Source organism: Pseudonaja textilis, chromosome 3 (genome assembly GCF_049901715.1).
Source record: "Pseudonaja textilis isolate UNSWEBS1 chromosome 3, rPseTex1.2, whole genome shotgun sequence".
Taxonomy (NCBI): domain Eukaryota; kingdom Metazoa; phylum Chordata; class Lepidosauria; order Squamata; family Elapidae; genus Pseudonaja; species Pseudonaja textilis.
Window position 1 is genome coordinate 162,581,809 of NC_141992.1, and position 17,564 is coordinate 162,599,372.

Below are 17,564 nucleotides of genomic sequence, written 5' to 3' on the forward strand. Positions count from 1 at the left end.
GTCAAATGAACGCCTGAGGCCAAACACACTGGGTTGGAAAGATAAGGCCTCCAGCAGCTGAACTCCCAGACACAAACCGGGAAGGGAAGAAGGTGCTGCATTGCTTCGCCCTGAGCGCGGCTGCGGATTGCCAACAGAAGTTTAGTAGAGAGGCTCTGTACAGGCTGTTAAGGCCTGCGTGGAGAGCAGGAGAACACTGCAGCAGAGAAAATTTGCGATGGCGCCCGACTGCAGGCGGCGCCCAGGGAGACGGCCGCCTACTTGCTGAATGTCGGGGCTGCTCAGGGCGGAATCGGGCCCTCTGGCGAGCTTAGAATGCCGAGAAGGGACCGTGAGGAAGAGTACGCCCCTTCCTGAGATGATCGGCGTCGGGTGGGGGAAAACCAGCGGCGCTTTGGAGCGCTTAAATTCAAGCCGCTAACGAAGACGGCGTGGAAATCGGCAGGAAGAGATTCCAAGGAGAGGATCTGGGGGGTTAGCGCCAAGACGCTCTCAAACCACCCGTTGTCTTTCTCCCCCTGGGGGCAATGAACGTGCTCCCCTGAGTCTGAACAGAAACCTAGTTGCGCAGAGGCTAGGGAAAGGGAGGAAAGATCAAATCCTCCCACGATCTTGATCGGCCAAGGAGCTGCAAGAAAAATAACAGCCTAGCTTTGACAAGGCTGGGTGAGATTCCAACGGAGGCAGCGAACTAGCCTCCAAGCACCAAGTCAATAAATCAGTTAAGGCCAGCAGGCTCTGCAGCTTGAAAACGGGCGCGCTGTAGCGATTGGAAAGATAAGGAATTGGCGCCCTACCATGGGGCGGCGCTTAAAATGGCGGCTGCCTGCTATGAGGACTTACAGGGCTCCTAAACAGCGCCAAAATTCTCCCCAGGGGCAATCCAAGGATCCCAGGGGAGGACAAGGAGGAAGAGTCAATAACAGGAACATTTAAACCTTTGAATGAGAAAGGTCTGTTAGGCAATAAGGAGGAGGGGGTGGCTAGAAAGTTAGCTAGCCTTCCCCAGGCGCCCTGGGACTAGGAGACTTCCCAGGAGAATGGGAGTTGAAAAATCAAGTTAAATTTATGTATAACCTATAGCTCTATTTCAAGCTATTTAGGTCTGATCAGTTAGCCCTGCCCATCTGGGAACTGAACCCAGATTACATGCTTATTAGGTGGATGCTTAACCTCTAAGCCATAGAATATCCTCCTGCACAGGGCTAAGAAAGGAATAAATCAATACAACCTGATAAGAAAGTTTTCTTGAGACGGCCAAGAGAACTGAAAACACTGCCTACTCTGCACGAGGCTGAGCAAAAAACTGGGGAATGCCGGCAACGGAGCCACGTGATGGAAGGCGGAGCATTCCTCAGTAATTAAGCTCAGCCTACAATGACGCAGACTGAAGCACCTCCCACTCTCTGGATGATCCGAGCAGCTCTAAGGAGAAAAGCAACTTTTACTCAAAATCAGGCAAAGCAGGCAGGCAGATTCAGTTGTTCACAGAATCATTCAGTGATCTATCTATGTGCCATTGGCTACCTCAGTCTCTCAAATTTGCTTGCCGTGAGTCTGCACTGAATAATAAAACCTTCAGTCCTAAGGGAGGTTCGGCTGTGCTTAAAAGCAGAGCCGGAGATCTAAAGACTAGCTAGAAGGCAAGAAATGCAACCATTTCATACTTCCAAAGCTAATCTAAATCTCCTGGCACAGCAGAGTAGATGTTGGTAGAAAAAAGGAAAAATAGCAATTTAGCAGGTGAGTTTGCCGGGTAAGGAGTGAGTGGATGGGGAGGGTTCCCATGGACCATGTGGGCGGTGTAGCCTTGTGTTTCTGTGCAGCCTGGATTAATTGCTTTGGGGGGGGGTGCTCTGGGGGTGAGATTTCTCTGTGGCCTGCCAAAATTTTCTCATGGCCCACCAGTGGCCCACTGGTTGGTGACCATTGTTCTAGTCCAACCCCCTGCTCAAACAGGACACCCTACACCATTTCAGACAGGTAATTTTCCAGTCTTCTTAAAAACCTCCAGTGATGAAGCACCCACAACTTCTGACAGTAAGCTTTTCCACTGGTTAATTCTCACTGTTAGGAAGTTTCTCCTTAATTTCAGGTTGCTTCTTTCCTTGATTAGTGTCCATCCATTGTTTCTTGTCCTGCTCTCTGGTGCTTTGAAAAATAAGTTGACCCTCTCTTCTTTGTGGCAATCTCTCAAATACTAGAAATACTGCTGTCATGTCCCCTCGAGTTCTTTTCTTTAGACTAGCCAAACCCTGCAACAGATCATCATGTATTTTTGTCTTCAGGCATTTAGTCTTCTTAGTTGCTCTTCTTTGCCCTTTTTACAAAGTCTCAGCATCTTTTTTGTAACATGATCAAAATTGAATGCAATATTCCAGGTATGGTGCAATTCACAACCGACTTATTTAGCAATACAAATTCTTATTCCAATTGTGGTTGTAAGTCATGATCTATCTGGAGGTTCTTTCCAACATCATATGCCTAGGTATATGGAAACCTGGGGTAGCATTAGTATGAATATTTTGAGTGAGCCCTTCCCCCCAAATTTGTACAATATTTAATTGCCACAACCTACTTTCAAATTTGAGGATTGCTAATTGATTATGGACTATAAGTTGCTTGTATAACTCTGTGACATGTTAACTTCGTATTCCTTTTTTTCACATTCTGGCAAACTTAATCTTAACCTGTACTTAATCTTTCCTAAACCATACTTTAATTTTAGATGCAGACAAAAAGTATGTGCTTTTGTCAAATGTGATTACATCCAATGAATTCAACTTTAGATACATTGTTTTGTTTTGATGTTAGTCTTGAGCTTTAAATAAAATGCAATTTATAGCTTTGTTAGTCAATATGGGATGAATATCTGAAATCTATTAAAAGGGTAGGACCAGCAAATGGGTATGTACGATTTAAAGTAATAAAAACCTTCTTGCACAATGTTAAAAGTTATGTGGTCTTTAAGTTCATATCAGGTTCAAAATACAGATAACAAATGAATGCAGAGACAATGTAGATATTTTTAGCATAAGATTTTTTTACCTGATCTTCAGATTGTGAAAAAAATAGTTCAGTAGTTGCCCCTCCCACCTCTCTAAACAAAACAAGACCATTAGTCTGCTGTCTGTCTTTTGCCATGGGTGGTGCATAAAAGTATCTTCATTTGGCAGAGTGCAATATAAATATTGCAGTCTTACCTAAAGAAAACTGAAAAATAATTTTGCACTAAGAATAATATCAATTAAGTCAAATTGTATAATGTATGTGTGTCTGTATTCAAACTGTTTAGGGATTCTAAGATATCTCCTTGCTGACAATGTTTATTATATAGTATATTAGAAGTAAAGGTTTAATATACTTTTTAATATACTTTTTTCAGCAAAGCATTTTAGTTGAACATTGTAAACACATGAATAAAAGACAGATTCTTCATTTTATTCTTTGTAGTTCATATGTGGAATATGTTGCTTTTCAAAAATGTTTTCTTTTCTTTTCCTGTAACTCAGAAATATCTAGGTCAAGAGATTTGCTCTTATTAATAATGTATGGGCAACTCTCCTAGTTACTTGGTTTCACAAATTTTATTCAGAGAAAATGCCCGCTGCTTCTGTTATCTTCTTTTTCCTACTGGCTTCTTTGTGATTCTCTGTGAGTCATTCTTCTGTGTGTCTGATTTAGGGGGATTCTTATCTTAGTACAATTAGCACCTTCCAGGACTGCATCTGGCTTTGTCACATCTAGAGTATACCAGCTTGGAGAACTGTACATTTAAATGTTTGCTGTGCAATAGAAATACTTACTAATAAACATTCAGGGGAGCATTAATTATACTTATTCTAATTTTATTTTGTAACTGAATGTAACCCATATGCTTTGAAATGTGGCAATGTTTTGTGCTGTCAAGTCATACTCCTAGAAAAGCTTCCATACAATTTTTTTTAATGAAACTGGTCCCTTTCCTCCAAGGCCTCTGCTTTCTATTATAAGTATATTTTTTTATTTTTTTTCAGCAAACATTGTTTCAGGTGAAATATACCCAGTGGCAGGATTAACATAAAGAATATATACACATTTTTGTTTGTTTGTTTTTTGATGCAAAAGTTTGTGGGAAAAGTTGCTGGCTGAGAGAGATGTTTCTCAACTTAAGGTCAAAATGAGAAGATAAATCAATTTCTAGAAAAGACTGAAATAGAGCTGTGGCATCTGAAGCATGGATGACAATACGAGTGACAATAAGCTACATTTGGAATTTTAATAGCCACGCATTAAAGCCATCTACCATATATAGGAGTTTCTATTTTTCTAGTGAGAGGGAAAAAAATGAGCATTCAAGAAAATCTCCAGATTTAGGAAGCAAATACAAGAAATACTTTCTACCCAAAAGTCAAAATTGTATTAAAAATACATTGACTGGGTTCACATATTGAATGTAGTGTGTTTTAACAATGTTTAATTGACTGGATCCCAATTGATTGGATTTGAATATTTGTATGGATTTATATGTTAAACTCTAAACCATGTAAAACTATAATGGATAAGATAACACAATAGTTAAACCAAAACAAAATGGTTTAAACCAAAACATTATGGCTTAGTACAATGTGCAGACCAGATATAATTATCATTACTTTTTCTAGCCCAACAATTGCTAATTGTGCGCTTTTCTAAATAAAGAACATGTAAATTCTATAATCTAAGAAATAGTGTTCATATTATCTGCAATATTATAAATGAGAAAGAGAAAAGGCTACTTGCTATTCAAGAGAACTTCATTTGCAGTTATCTTTTCCTGAATACTTTTATGTTGTATCCAGACCATTTGGTTTTAATTTTTTCAGTTTAATACCTCAAAATATTCAATTAACTTTGGGGTATTAGTGGCAGGTACTTGAAAAATATCAAAAATATTTTCCCTTGTTAATTGTTATTTATTACTTGTGCTTGCTTATTTATATCTTGCATATATCCATATACTTCTTTAGATGTGATCATGTTTTTTTGTAGGATGCAGTGGTGCAGAGGCTTAATGACACTGGAACTGCACTTCAGTGGTTCAAGCCTGACTCTGCCGCTCATTCTTTGGCTCCTGTCCATCCAACAATTCAGAAGCTTGCAATATTGCAAGTAGACAAATGGGTACCACTTTGGGAGGAAAAAACTTAGCTGCATTCGTGTGTGCAGAAAGCAGAAGCCAGCACTGGACCAGGCCAGACTTAGGACAACATGAGGTGTGGTGAGACCAATGGAGGAGCCTGGAAGAGTCAGCAACCTAAGTGCTCTAGTCAGTTGATGTAAGCTAGTTTTTCCCCTGCAGTGTATCAAATATAAGCATGCAAGTGCTGAACAGAATGAATTAGCAATAGGCTGTCAGAACTGCATTGTGTTGGGCGCTTGTACATTTCTTTAACATTGTATGCCATACGTTAATTAAATAAATAAAGGATACTAAACATACAAAAAAGTGTTTAGTTGAGTTATTCCATTTGTCAGTCCACCTAAAAATAAACCAGATTGTACTACGTTAAATAATATCAGACAAACTCATATTGAAAATTCATAGAATGAAAGACTTATAACCTTGACTAAGAATGGTAGTTGTTGGTTCCAGTTCTAAACACTTTGTGTCAATGTTATTCATGGTCTCTCCCAATCCTTCTGTCATGTTACATGTTATACTATAGTCTATGAACTATGTAATCCAGTATATCTTCCATAGTACTTTGAATAAGCTTCAGCTGATAACTGAACTTTAGACTGCACATTGTTTCTGTTTGAGAGAAATATAATTTTTTTCCTATATACTGGTCATCCTTGACTTATGACCACAATTGAGCCCAAATTTCTGTTGCTACGTGAGTGAGTTGTTAAGAGATTTGCCCCATTTTATGACCTTTCTGCCACAGTTGTTAAGCAAATGCTTCAGTTAAGTGAATCGTGTCATTAAGCAAAACTGGCTTCTCCTATTGACTTTCCTTGTTGGAAGCTGACTGGAAGATTGCAAATGGTGATTATATGACTCCAGGACAGTGCAATTACCATAAATGCATTCCAGTTGCCAAGCTTCTGAATTCTGATCACATGACAGTGAAGATGCTGCAACAGTCATAAGTGTGAAAACCAGCCAAAAATCACTGGCATTGTAACTTCAGTTGCTAAAATGAATGGTTATAAATCCAGGACTACTTGTATAGTAAGTTTTATTAAGTAAGTTTTTCCACAATATAGAAACAGACAAGAGAAATAGAGAAAAATAATCGAAAAGAGAAAAAGAAATAAAAAGAGATAGAAAAGGGAAAAAAGATTAATAAAGAAGTAATTTTCAGTCTTTCTTAACAGCAGTTGTAAGTTCATTTGTAGTTTACCCTCTTTCTCTAAGCTTACATTAAAGTTTCCTTCTTTATCTGTTGTTTCTATAAATAAAATCCATTAAAAATACTGATGTTTTATGGACTTTTTCTTGGGGGAAAGAAGGACTTAGTTTTCCAGCATTTTGAGTTGACATTTTATTCAGTTTCATTGCTTATACCTGTAGACTCTTACCATTCCATGACTTCGAATAAAAGGTTTAGTCTAGATCTTATCTGTGTTTTTGTTTCAGATTTTTATAAATATCAATTTGTCATTTAAACTAAAAGTAAGTTATTAAAAGGCATAAACCTAATCAAGTTATAGTTTAGTTCATCAGATGCACCTGATGAAGTGAACAGTAGCTCAATAAGGTTATGCATTTTAACAAAATATATTAGTCTGAAATAGCAATAGTCCTTAGATGTATATACCACAGTGCTTTACAGCACTCTCTAAGTGGTTTATAGAGTCAACATATTGACCCCAACAATCTGGGTGCTCATTTTACCGATCTCTGAAGGATGGAAAGCTCAGTCAATCTTGAGCCGAATTGCTGGCAGTCAGCAGAATTACCCTGCAATACTGCGTTCTAACCACAGAGCCACCATAGCTTCAGGTGCTTCAGTACTTTTGGATTACCATAAATTAGCATGACTCTCATAATTTGACATTTGTGTGTGTGTGTGTGTGTGTGTGTGTGTGTGTTTCATGGGCATGAATTTGAAAGCAATGCTAGACATTTTTTATACTAATTTTGATGCTTTTTAAAATTTTTGCCCCACTTCTTTTGAGTAGACAATGACAGAAACCTATAATTCCTTTAGAGAGTTGCCACAAATATATAATGGTCTGGGCAATTTGTAACCAATGGTCCCTTTTCATTATTCATGTGACTCTTAAAAGTACATTTTTGGTTGGGGCCTATAATTCACATTCCATCATTTTTGCTTCCATCATTTTTGCTTGCATGACTACCATTTAGATTATTTATGTCCTTGTGCTCAAGGAATTCACTGAAATTTTTGAAATGACATCATAAACAAATAATTCTTACAAATAAACAAATAAACTTTAGAGGAATGAGCTGCTTCCACTGCACTGGTTATAGAAATGGTATACAATGAAATGAATCAAAATAAATATAATTAGGCACAAAGAAATCAACTTATTTGTGTCCCAAAATCTACACAAGATAATTCTTATTTATGTCTTTATCCAGTTACATATTTGTGTAAGTCAGATGTGGTTATGGACTCTTCGTATGCATGAATATTTTGTTTATTTTTTTACTTTATTAAAAACTAATTACAGCAAGCTTGAAAAACTTAAGAAAATTATAGCTTGTTTATGATCATGTTCTGCTTAACCTTGATATGTTCCATGAGATTTGTAATAAGACTAGTTAATTGAATGTTCATGTTTTCTAAATTCTTTTCTAGTATTCTGAAAATCATATTTATATGTGCTCTTGTATGCGGTTATAAGTCCTATTTAATTCTATTTAGTAATTGTGAAACCTTTTCCTTATTTTTAATACAGTTTCCACAAAGGGCGGTCTACAAGTGATTGATTTCCATATCTTTGGTTTTTCAAATTATTCCTATATATTCATAGCCTTGAGTCTTCCTTCTTTCCCCTACTCTACCAGTTATAAAAAATATTTTTTTCATTTATTGTGGCAGGCATTTAAATGCACATTCCGTTTAAAAGAACACACTAGTATATTAAAGACAGGCATGTTCCTTTACACATTATTTTGCCCAGTAGTTTTCATATTTTACTGGCTCTTCTTTCTCATTTTCATCCCACCCTTCTACTTAGCAGAAAATGGAATAATTTATTTTACCTATCAGCAAAATATAAATACCTGCCTTGGACACTGACAAAATGCCAGGTCAAGTCTAGTTAGGTTGTTCAGTGTTAGAAAAGTAGGGCAATTCAAGGTTCTGAATTCAGAAGGCTCCCAAAGATATGTATAATTCTTTGGGGTAAGCAATATCAATAAAGTGGCTGTGAAATGGAATTTTGGGACCTAAGTCTGTTTCTAAAATCCCATCATTTAATTATATTTATTTAATTTATATATTTAATATGTATCCCACCTTTATTAGTTTTATAAACAACTCTAGGCAGCAAACATATCTAATGTTCCTACTTCCTCCTATTTCCCCAGTAACAACAACAACCCTGTGAGTTGGGCTGAGGGACAGTGACTGGCCCAAGGTCACCTAACTAGGAAAGGCTGAACTTGAATTCTCAGTCTTCTGGTTTCTTATCTGGTGCCTTTAACCACTAGACCAAACTTATACAGATTAACTACTTGCTAATGATAAAACTCACAGTTATATATCCATGTACTTTGAGTACTAGTTATTCACACTTTTTGTCAGTGTTTTCTTTTTCTTGCCAAAAGTTGTAAAATAGCAGTAGACATGTTTTTAGAGTTTCTGCAATACATGGGAGAATGATGGAAAAACTTTCTCTGCTTGCCATCGTAGAACTTCCTTACAAAAAATCTGTTTCACATTAAGTGAAATTGTAGAAGACCCAAGCATGTTCCAAGAAAGCTAGATGTCAAATACACACTCCTAAGTAAGAACTAGAAAAATACTAAACATAGCATAATAGCTACAATATGACTAAACATGTGCTATACACTTCTATTGTAGAAATGCCACAGCTACATATGATAATATTTTAAGAGTAACAGGAGTGGTGGCTTGCAATATGAGGTTTATAAGGCTTGAAGCTATTAGGTTGGTGATCTGTCATATATACATCAAATTATAACTGATTAGCAGTGTTGTACTGTAACCATGGCAAAACCCTTTCTTAGAAATAATTGTGCATGCCTAGGTGTGCTTATTTTAAATAATATGGATGGAAGGAACCTTGGATGTCTTTTAGTCAGGGGTGGGATCCGACCGCAGTAACTACCGGTTCGGTGATTTTACATTTTGTGTGTGCATGCTTCTTGTAAATTCGGTGCTTTTCCATAATGTTCTAGAATTTTGCAAAATGTTGATGTGATTATGTCATTCATGGCATTGAATGAGCTACACCATACCAAATATGAAAAATAATGATTTGCTTTAATATAGCACAGTTCTATATCCATGTAGTTTTCTTGAAAACACAATGGAAGCGGTTTTCAGTTGTCTACTTTTGAGATGTTTTTCTGAATTTTCAGTCTAACCTATATTTTCTGGTGATTTCCCATTTATGTGTAAATCAGATGAGATGTATCCCAACTTTTTTGAAAGCAGCGAAGGTTGTGGAATATCTACTGTATTGTTATTCCAACCCAGTTAGTGAAACAAGAGCTCAAACCAAGAAAAGAACGATGAAGCTACACAACTCTATCAAGCAATAAAAACAGCTCTAAGGGCATATCCATCTTGTTTCCAGCAATATGGATGTATTTCCTCTTTATTACTCTTCTCCTTAATATTGGAGAAGCAGGTTCCCTAAAAATGGAGATAGAAGTGGAGATAGAAGAATGTGTGTATACTATATGATAGATTAGAGGACCTGTTAGGTATAGTGATGAACACATAATTCTTGAATCTAGAAAATATGAGTTCTAATGCACCATAGGTCATTTTTTTTTTTGCAAACACATTTATCTAAGCTTCTTCGTCTTTCTATATTGTAATTGTATTCTTAGTAGGATTCTTACTATTATGCCAGACTGCAAGGATTTTTTTTTGTTTCCCACTAGATGCAGGGCTATGACCTCCAACTTTTTTGTTTTGTTTTGTGAAATTATTTCCCTCACCTCTGCCCCCAATAATAATTCATTCTACATTAGGTCAGTTGCAGTGCAGAAGGTGTTTGCATATTTTGGGAATATACAGTCATGCTTTAATCAGAAAACTGCAGAGCCTTTTAGTTCTCTAGTCATAGTTACTGTTATCATAATGTTCTATTTTTAATCATCAGTATGTTGATTCTGTTTAGTTTTTTAAAATAGCTGTATTGGAGGCTTTCATTAACTTTCTGTTCAAGTGTCATTAAGGCTGAGGAATGGGTCAGAAAGTTTTCAATGGATCTGAATAAATGGGGAGGCTCTTTCTGATAAGTCAGTTCAGCCTGTCCCACGTTTGCCTTGGCTTGTTTGGAGAACTTTACTGTATATTTTCATGAGTATTGGAATGTGTGCAGGAGAGAAAAAGAGGTCACTAAATGTTAGTGAAACAAATGATAGCTAAAGCAAACAGAAATGACTATCCCAATAGAAATTAAGGGCAATGGGCTTATCAAAAATCAAGCATTCTTGAGCTTCTAGAGTTAAAAACGGAATGTGTGCAGCACATTCCAAAGAGAAAGACCACTAATGCTAAAAGGAATAACATGCTATGTTTGATGGACAAGTGATTTCAACAGAGTTGTTGGAAATCTACATTTTTTTTATTTTTTTAAAATAAATTCATTGAATAAAATTTTAACAAAGTAAAAGCCATAAAAGAAAGAGAAATGTAGAGAAAAGAAAATATGTAAAGACTTCTGATCTTCTTAAAGCCATTATATATTCAAGGACTCTACATTAATTTTTCAATCTAGCCTCTCCCTCTCTTGCTTCCCCTATTTATATACACTTTCATGTGCATGTGTGTTCGTGTGTGTGTGTATACCTAAATACATACATACATACGAGCTGGAAAATCTTATACTTGTTTTTAGGTACTACCATGGATACCCTGAATCTAGTGCTTGAAGATATTGACCTGGTTTCCAAATAGGAAGTCATCTGTGAGTCAAGTCTACTATGTCCTATTTTTTTGTGCTTGTCGATGCCCATGATGTTTGCATGAATATATTGGGATATTTATCCTATATTTATCCTGTATTCATGTGCAGGTAATCCTCACTTATCAATTACAATTGGGACCAAGAATTCCATCACTAAGAGATGAAATCATCAGACATGTTATCTGACTGCACCAACCATCCCAATTGCTGTTGTTAGGAGAATCCTGCACAGTTGAAGTAGCCTGGGTCACATGACCCCTATTTGCAACTTCTTGCCAGCTTCTTCATTTTTTTTGCTTATCAGAAGTTGGCAGTGAAGTTTGCAAATTGTGATCACATTACTTCAGAATGCTATAGCACTATAATTGCAAGCTAAGTTGCTAAGTGCCCAAATCATGATCATGTGACCTTGGGTATGTTCTGACAGCCATATCTGCAAGGAATATTAAAATTCTTAAGTCCTCCTTATTCAGCATTGTTGTAATGTTGACTGCTGAACGGGTGGGCATTAAGCAAGAACCAACTATATTGGTTTTGGTTGTAAAAGCATTTCATCAAAAATACAGTTCTGTATCTGGTTCTTTCTGCCTTATTGCAAATGTAAGCCCTTTTCAAGGAACATTTAACTAATCTCTGCATTGTTTAGGGAAAATTAGTAAATATATAAATTCAGAGGTTGCTAGATTTGAATATGATAAGTAATAATAAGTATACTCATATATTAAATCTAAGCAGGATGTGCCTTATTCATTTAGCCAGTTCAATCAGGCAAATAAAAGCAGCTTACAAGTATCATGGTTAAACAATTAACCGTAACTCAATGAATTATTGACAAGTTTTACAAATAGCTTCTAATACATCAAAAATACTTATCAGAACTTTAATCCTTAATGCCTGCTTGGCATTAACTTTTAACTTTCCATTAACTTTAAACAATATAATATAGTTTGGTTAAAACTCTGTATCTGTACTCATTCAGTCACCAACTTTCCTATTTTATTACTAAACAAATCTATATCGCCACCCAATTCCTACACAGGGGACTCTGGGCAGCTTACAACATTAAAACCATAATACAAAACCATAGTACAGCACCTCCCCACCCCCATTGTTGAAAGGCTAGTCCTAAAGAATGGAGTAAGGATCTATTCAGCATTTCTTAAAATGCGATTAAAACTACTATATTCCTATCCATAGAGATTTCTGCTTCATTATGAACTTTGTGCATGAGACTTGTGTACACGGTTGTGTACGCATTTAACACTTCTAGAATCCAAGAATTACTCACTCAGTCCTGCTCAGGTGATTCACGTTCAATCATCACAGCTGTAGCCTGTTTGTTATTGTTTGGCTTCATCAAAATTCTTTACTCTTCTGAAAGTTTAAAATCTTCTCTTAACTTTTCTTCAGATTTCTTTAGAATTGTTAATTGGGATACTTTGTTCTCTTATTCTAAGTAGCAAGTATTTTCACTTGGAAGACCCTGAGGTACCCATTTCTCAAATGGCCCTTAAGATATGCTGAACTTTGTGAAGGTCACAAAATAAATTCTTGTAAGTACCATCACACATTTACTAAAGAGGTAAATCACCTCATTCACCATCTTAGTTCTTGCCAGTTGTTAACAACTTTGAAAGGTGGCAGACCCTGAAGTTTTGTAGCTGTCTCCCTTTCTTCCTATATTATTTCTAGATTATCTGCTAGATACATAAACTAGGTTGCAAGAGTTAAGGCTATAACATTTTAAAAAGAACTGTGGGTTATAAATCTTTTAGCTTGAAATGGATAAACTTTATATACTTTAGATTTCTTCACACAGCCCTTTCTTTAGCTTCAAGAAATTGATAATGCTATGTGGCACCTGCTCTCTTCTGTATAAAAAGACAAAGACTTCTATTAAGGCAAACAACTGGATCACGTTTTTAACCAAATACTTTTAATCAAATAGCTTGCATGCTATCATGGCAAGATCCTATTTTATTCAATTTAATTTTGACTATATTTTTTTCTCAAAAGACTGGGGTTCAACCATAAAACTATAGTTGAACTACTTAGGATTGTTGAACATTTTATGTTCTAAAATGAAAAGGGATACACATAGTATATAAATACATGATAGCCTGCAATGTTTAGATAAATGAGAGAAATTAGAAGGACATTTTTCTTTAGTTAGGAGCAACTATGTTAAATTATAAATCCTCTTTCCAAGATTTTTAGATTTTTCAAATCTTCAGGATTCGAACTTGGTTTTTACCCTTAGTTGAAGGAGTTCAGTTCCCTCCATGCATGGAAGGGAACTACTTTGGTAGAATGCCAGAATGGAGCTAATTTCTGCACTTCCCCAAAAGAGTTCAGGTGGTCTCAGTAGGCAGCTCTTTCAGCCAGCCCTAAGAAGCAGTTGTTTTGGCAGGCAGTGGCAACTTACAACCTTCCCTGCCGGCTTCCCCATTTCCTTTCTGGGGAAGCTAATAAAGAAAATTGAAAATGGTTATGATAGTAAACATATTTGTTACATCTACAAGAATTTTCTAAAGATGAGTGCTAGGCAGGAAGTGCTTTTCTTTAATACAGCTTTCTGTAAACATTTTTTCCCTTAAAATCAGAAGATGCAGATTTAATTCTTCAGCAATAAACAAACTACCAGAATATAAATACTATAACAGAGATAAAAATGTGACAGGACTACCATGTCCACATATGTGTCAAAGCTCAGTTTCTTTAACTAAGGACTGAAGATGTTCTTTCATGCTGCAGACTTGTCCACCATTTAAGCTAGCACTGTCTACTACCAGGTACACCTCTTTTTCCATTTGTAGGTTGATTATAATTTGAGCCCATAAGTCTTTGGGATAAATCCACAGGTGGGACTAGATTGTGATTGTTTTTACTTTATGGTTAAACAAGCTATGACAGTTATTAAGCAAATCACGTCATGTTCAAATACAGCTTATCCTATGGGCATTTCTGAAGGGAAAACAGCAAAAAATGATCATGTACATGACTACAGAATGCTGCAACTGGTTGTAATTTCACGAGTCTGTTGTAACTTCAAACAATCATAAGTGTAGTGAAGAGCACTTCTTATGCTGATTTTTTTCTGTTTTAGACTTGTATTTATTTACTATGGATACCAACAGATGCTTTTTTATAAAATGCTGCTTTTATTAGCTACAATGTTTTAGACTGTTTTAAGTGCTTCATATATTCTTTCTTGCAATCCTGTGTAATATAGTAAAGTATTCCTGATTATCAGCCATTCAGACTGCTAAAATCCCAGAATGAGATTAATATCTTTCCAGGCATGAGAAAAAAACTTTCTATTAACTGCAAAGAGGAGTGGAAAAAACATCAAGATATTTTATTGAATTCAGCCGATTATACCAAATTAGGGTGAGGGAAGGAATAGGTGGAACAGTGTGGTGCCTTCTCCACTCATTAGATATGGTACTTCTGTTCAATAACATTGTTCCATTGATAGATGGATAGGTTTTCAAATGCTTTCAGGATCATTTTGAGAAATGAAGAAAAGTCAGAATCGATTACCTTGGGTTTTCTAACCCAGTTTTTAATTCTGTCACCAGTTTCTTAGGGCTAACAATTGATATGTAATTAGCCTCTACTTTTAACTACTCATCATATAGGTGTGAGGCTTTGAGCTCAGTTTTAAAAAGAGAGGTTAAATTTTTCATACCTTTTTCTTTTGAATTATTAGTCACTGACAGCAACAGTTTGAAGAAAGTTGCAATAGCAGAGAAGCATATTCAAAAGAGAGTAGTAGGTACCCCCATTTAAAGGCCTCAGTGTGCTTAATCACAAATCATTAAAAGTTGGCAACAGGTGAATTTTTCATCTGCAATATGTTACTTGGCTTATAGGGCATAGCTGTATTTGACATGTTGGAAGACGAAAATACCCTCAATAACCTTTCCAACTCATTCAGCTATGTGCAAGCCCTATATGAATCACTCCTGAGTGTTACTAAAGTGAAGGCATTTGTACCAACGCTAGGTATTGGGATTGTAGTTTGACATAATTAGCTGACTGACATTAGGAGCAATTGATGTGATTCACAATAACTACTTTATAAAGTTAGGCTACTTTTAAGAGTGATTGCCAACATAGCACTTAAAAAATAAATAATTCAAAGAGAGTTGTCAAATGAGACATTCTTAGTTGAAAAGTATCTTTTGAATAATAGAAGCAACTTTTTACCTCAAATGTCTCCTTGAAGTGGTGTCTCATTCCTGGTAATGCCTTGGACCCACCTATTTTTAGTTTCATAGAAGCGATTTAGCCTTATGGGACATTTTTCAACTTCCACTTCTAACCAATTGTACTAACTCGTTTGAATAGTGGAGGAAGCTGTTTTGTCTCTTTATCCTTAAAATGACTGTGTTTGTCTTTTAAGGTTTAAGAAATATAGTACTCAGAACTATATTTCTATTGCTGAGAAACCAAGTGAAACTGGACATCCATTTTGATCAAATGAGCAAGCAGTGGGGCTTTGACCTCCATCAGCACCTTTCTGTATTATAAATATTTCCTTTTTTCTCTTACCATTTCTTTTTTAGAGATGTTTGGGATTTGTTTCTACTGCTGAACAGTCACATACAGAAGCATGTATACCGCTGAAATATGTGGATCTGCTTAGTCAGTGTATTAGCACCAATAAGCACCAGTGTCGATAAAATTCTCTTTCTATATTGTATCATTTGTAAAATCATATAAGTACAACATTAGGTGAGAAGAAATTTTCTTGTTGGGAAATTCACATGTGGCACCATCTGCATGTTAGCTCAATAATAAGTCATTCATTTGAATATAACTGACTGCCTTAAAACTGCTTTGTCCAGATGTGCAGTGACTGATATATCCGAAGTGTTACCCTAGAATGTGGTCTTAATGCTGTTACCAAAATCAAAGTGTTGAAGTATTTCATGTGATTAAATATAGATAGCAAGGACAGCCATTTTGGTTGCTTCCTGTTATTCAGGCCTCTTTCTTATCAACCCAAACCTGTATAACCTGTGGCAGAGGATTATGGGAATTATCTTTAAATATTCATAGAACACCATGTTGCCTGCCTCTAGTGTAAAAGATAGTGGGTTTCCCTTAAACATTTTTGTTTTGTAGAAAACCTACTTGTTTCCCTTCCCTCAAAATATGGATGGGACAGAACACTAATGAGAAACATCTGGAGTAAAGCAGTTGCCAGATGTTGAAGGAAAACGGATGATTCTGTTTCAAGTTGTGAAGATGTTTGTCCTACTTTATTCCTCTTCCCTATTGCAATAGATCACATGAATAATTTATCAAAGATTCTTTGCGTGTTACCTGAAATTATAATTCTGATGGCTTCCTGCTCACAGTGATATTTTATCCTTTGTCATCTATCTCATAGCTTCTGCTTGTATATTTGTGAGGTCTCATTCCCTAGAGGAGAGGCTGACTTTTGCTTTAATTTCCTCCATGGTTTAAAGGAAAACTTCAAAAATGAACAGTGCTATTAAGCAAACAGTAGTTCTCCCCAGCTTCCTCCTCTCCTCTCCCAAAAAGAAAAAAATAGTTCTAGAAAGCCAGGAGCATAAAGAAGTGTTTTCTTGTTAAGTTTGCATATTCTGCCTTTACACATTTTAAACAACAGAATTGCCACATATAGCAGTATTCTGTAACTAGAGTTTCAAGCAAATTGAAAGACAGCTACATCTGCTGTTAGGATAGAAACAGAAGACATTTAATTTGCCTTTTAAAACCAGCTTCAACAGTGATGCAATTCAGCTGAAGTAGATTTACAGGGCTTTTCTCCTCTACAAATCAATACAGCTTGGAAAGGCTGTCATGGGAACTGGGTGACTCAGAGCCAGCTGTGTTCAAATATAAACTTCTGTACCGCAAACTCAAGGTAATGACTCTTTGCTCTTGTTTTTTTAGTCAGCACTTTAGTTGTGAGACATTGCAAAGTAAGTTTTAATTGACTACTTCGTTTCCATTAGAAACTGGCTAAAACTTTGTTCTGGCAACATCAACAAGTTAAAACTATTCTTCCTAAAGCTTTGAAACAATCAGAAGATATGCTGTGGAAAAGGGAAGTATTGGAAGAGAATGAATATTGCTATACTTCTATAAATGTAAATTTTTAATGTGGGTGGAATGAATACTGTAACTCTTGTTCAAAAGAATTTTCTTTCATTAATATATACTGTAGGAAGCTATCTGTAGATACAACACACCTCATGGGCATGTTCAGTAGCATCATAAACAACTTGTTACGCAGTTACTTTACTAGTGGCAAGTAGGTTTGTTATTTTGTGATAATTCTAGGATCTTTTTTTAATATAAAGTGGAGTCACTGTATATAATCCTACCACACTTTTTCAAATGCCCCATCAGTGTTTCAAATTGCATGAAAAGTGAATGTTCCCTAACAACCATCTTTGGCCCTTTAGAGTCATAGACTG

The 17,564-nt window shown here is 36.1% G+C and overlaps 1 protein-coding gene across 1 annotated transcript in view; it reads left to right on the forward strand.

Moving 5' to 3' along the window:
* Positions 1-17,564, forward strand: part of FAM110B (family with sequence similarity 110 member B) — an 85,910-nt gene that overhangs the window by 10,359 nt on the left and 57,987 nt on the right. The gene's annotated exons all lie outside the window — the stretch shown is intronic.